This window comes from Paramormyrops kingsleyae, chromosome 21, assembly GCF_048594095.1.
Source record: "Paramormyrops kingsleyae isolate MSU_618 chromosome 21, PKINGS_0.4, whole genome shotgun sequence".
Taxonomy (NCBI): domain Eukaryota; kingdom Metazoa; phylum Chordata; class Actinopteri; order Osteoglossiformes; family Mormyridae; genus Paramormyrops; species Paramormyrops kingsleyae.
The window spans coordinates 15,190,001-15,194,301 of record NC_132817.1 but is presented as its reverse complement, the minus strand read 5'-3'; positions in this window follow the sequence as shown (position 1 = coordinate 15,194,301).

The window sequence follows — 4,301 nt, the reverse complement described above, 5'->3', positions numbered from 1 at the left end:
GATGGTCTGCAGTATCTTTTTCTGCGCATGCAAGTGAGCCTTCAGTCCATGGTGCATGTTCACGTGTGGGGAAGCGATTCTCAGTCCTTCAACCATTTCCAGATACTGGTTAAAATGTTAATGCGGCTTTTTATGTAGTCCACGATAGTGTAGATCTAAATGTTGACTACTGAGATAAAGAAAACTGGCTTGATGAAATCTGGCACCATCGTCGTGGAAAATGTGTCCCACAATAACTCCAGCTTCAATGTCCGCCAAAAGTAACGTTTGCGCGCTCAAGATTTTTTTTCTCTGTGTGGTTTTTGCTTTTCAAATTTTGGCAGTAGTGTGGAAGCGTGAGTATCTGACTGTTAGCCTTTTATAAGGGTGATGGTAGCGGTGGAGTAAGAGCTCACCTTACTTTACTACTATCCACAATCTGTCGCATTGCGAATGTAAGTCAAAGAGAGGAACGATTTGACCAGCGGTGTTCACGGTGCGAAACTGCAACCAAAGTTCTGCTGCGATTGATCATAACACATCCTTCCTCATGCGGTCCTGCAAGAATCTCATATCGTTCTTACCCAAAGACATTTTCTGCTTCAAACCCAGTGGTTTTTAATTCAATCGTACGTTCAGAGATTTTGTTATTGAAATCCTGTCAAAAGGTTTAATCTAAGTTGACAAAAATAACAGTCCCAAGCTAAATTACATAACATATAATTTTAACAATGCAATGATTTTTATCTAACTCACCCAGTTCGGAATTAATTACCCTGCAAAGTTTTACAGGTAGGTTATTTAGACACGTGAAATGTACTGGAATAAGGTAATGTTTGCACGGTGTCATGCACCGTGTATAACAATATGTACTTTCGTTATATTTAGAACTAATGTATAATTTCGGCAATTTACTTTAAAACCCTGGTCAGTGTATATTTATTATAAATTTTGGATTGACAAAAGATAAAATTTGACGTCCTGACAAATAAGTTGGGCCTGTTTTGGAGAACCTAAACGGGTTTGAAGGTAAACCTCACTCTCAAGGCATACTCTTAAATACTCTTGAATACTCTTTCAATGCTCTTTTATTACTAGCTCTTATTTATTATTGCTGTTATTTTATTTATATAGAAAACCAACTACTTTGGCTCTTTGCTCCAAGCCTCCACTGTGTGTCTGGGATCAGGTCCCACAGGAAGTGTGAATGTGCACTTTTTTGCAGCCTGCTGCCAAATACGCACCCGGACAACATCATCTTTGAGGGGGGGGGGGGGGGGGGCTGCTTTACCAAGGTCTTCCTTTTGATTCTGTAACGCAAACATGGTTTCCTTTGTGCAATGCAAAGTGACTCTACATCTATATTTATATTAATGATGCGCATCTCCATCACTGAGGCTGATGCAATACGCATCTCGATGCACTGGCAATGATCCGATGCATTAAAGATACATATGATGCAACTACTAATGCGATATGATATGATTTACCCCTATTGCGATGTGACTCAACACAATCTGAGTCAACACAATTTGATTCAACGTGAAACCATGCTATGCAAATCAATATGATGCTATGGAATTTAATATGGTACAGATAGTTTGATTTTATTTCTTTGGTTCTTCTTCAGCTGACAGCATTATAATAAATTAACTTAAGTGCCTCTACTAATAATTATATAGTAATAACTGCATTTATTACTGCATCCCGAGTTCATCCCGAATCAGGTGCACAGTTTTTTAATCAGGCCAGTCGCATGCTGAGCTTTTCTGCCACCGTATCAGTACGAATCAGCGAATCTTGCCATCCCAAATTTATGTTTATTGTAGTTTTTGAAGGGGATTGGTGGGTTAGAAAAACACTGGCTTACTAGTGCATAGCTATGGAGTAATTAGATGCCTTATATATTAACTATATTCCTGTGTAATTGGGTGAAATTGTAATGAAAATAAATATCATCCCTTGTTCCATGCCACACTTCTCCTGGTGAGGGATGAGGCTGGGATGCCCCCCCCCCCCCCAGATATGGCTGTTTCTGGCCCTGCAGAAGCAGCTCCGGCCGCGGTTCCCCATCTACGCTCCCGAGTTCATTGCTGCCAACCAGGGCCAGAGAGCTGAGCAAGGCGGAGCCGGTCAGAATGCGCAACACAGACCGTCTTTGTGGTCGGACACATTAACTTCCATTGTTGGCGGTCAGGCATCAATAGGGTCATTAATTGGGGGCAGTGAGTGGCACAGCAGACTCAGTCTCTGTCTGTGATCGGAAGATCAGTTCACACCCTGGCCTTGGCAGAATAGTCACACATGGTGCCCGGTCTCGGTGATACTGCCACCAACCTGCTAGATCCCATACAGGTATTTCCCCTCTGATGCGGTCTTTGCGCCCACAAAACCCCGAGTTTTGCATGCCTCAAGCTGATTGTAGGAGGGGTGAATCAGAAAACTAGACTTCCTTTTACTGATGTAGATCCCTGTGTTAATTACAGAAGATAATGATCATGCAGTAAGTGGTAATGTAATGGACTGACGTACTTCTTCATAAGAAAGCTGGTTTACCTTCAAATTAAGTAATACAGTTGCTTCAGTGAGAAGCAGTAGCGGATCTACGATTAATTTCACGATTAATTTTGCTACATTTTTGTGGTTTTAGTGCAGTAATTTTGTTATGGTAGTTTTGGTGAGACAGTGAGGCATTTACATTTATTTATCTGGTAGATGTTTTTGGCTAAAGTGACATACAGCTGATACAGATGCTAAAAAACAAACTAGCTATGGTAATCCTTCAATGACTGACCGAAACAAGAGCAAGTTAGCTGTGGTGAAGCGTTACACACACGCCACTTAAAACCTTGCATTGGTAGTCAGAGATGTTATATACTTGTCATTCAGTGGGCAGAGATTAAGTGCAACACAGTCAACCATCCTTATCCTCAGGTCCTGCATCCGTGGAAAAAAAAAAATATTCCAGAAAGTTCCAAAAAGCAAAACGTGAATATGCTGTCTGCGGACCACCCACACTGAATCCATGCAGGTGAAGTAATGTGTAAGTATTCCAGAGCCTCTGCAGTCTGAGTGCTGAAAGAAAGACAATGTTACATTGTTGTTGATGTAGCTAGACTTTTCATTTCTTATCATTATTTCCTAAATAATGCGGCACAACAGCTTTTTACATGGCATATACACAGTTATAAGTCACCTAGAGATTATTTAAAATAACACAGTTATAAGTCACCTAGAGATGATTTAAAGTATATGGGAGGATATGCATAGGTTATAGGCAAATACTACGCCATTGTGTATAAGGGACTTGAGTATCTGTGGATTTTGGTATTGGGGTTGGGGCTGGAACTGAGGGACGACTAAATATAAAAATGCTAGAAAACTTAATTCATCAGTTATTTTACTGGATCCATCTGTATATTTTATGTTTTCTGGTATGTCAGCTAGATTGCCTGATTTGTGAAATTCAAAAAAAGCCCATTTAAACACCCAGTACGGTGTCACCCGAAGCATGCTGACGGAACTGGGGAGAGAGACGGCAAAAACAGAACAAACAAAAAGACATAAATCGGGTTGTGGAGATTCCAGACTGTGCTCTTGCTTTTTGTAATATACGGCAGAGATCCAGCAAGTGTATTTTTGCCCTCTGTAGAGGACATTTTGCTCTTGCTCATATCCTCCATACTGCACATGCCGCTCTGTTAAGTCCTGTTGTTCCTTGTAGAGGAAGATTGGGCTCTGGGTGGGGGGGGGGGGGGGCTTTATACCATTCCAACAATTAAATTACGTGGGGGAAAAATGGAAACCATTTTTTTCTCCTGGATCTCAGGAGGATATACATGATTTATCTTTTCTGTCACTTAAAACATACAATGTAGTAAAAATAATCACTCAATACAGGAACCATCATGCATATTAATACTACAAATGGCTTAAATAAATGAGTTGCCATCCAGTGTTATGTGAGTATTGTTTCCCCGGGCAATGAGCTCACCTTGTTTTGCACCTCAATCGCTCCTGCAGGCGGGGGCCAAGGTGTCCCCCCCCACACACTCTTTGCGGCGGCCAGCATCCAGGGGGGCTGTGCCTACATCAGCGGCTCCCCCCAGAACGCCTTCGTACCCGGGGCCGTGGATATGACCCTGCAGATGGGCGTCTTTATTGTCGGTGGCGATTTCAAAATCTGGGCCAGACCGTGATCAACTCTGTGTTTGTGGACCTCCTGGTTAGTGTCGGCATCAAGGTAAGGAGGTGCCCGATCAGGTGGGGGCTGTATTTTCACACTTGCTTCTCCCCAAGACCGTGCTTTTCAAAAATGTACC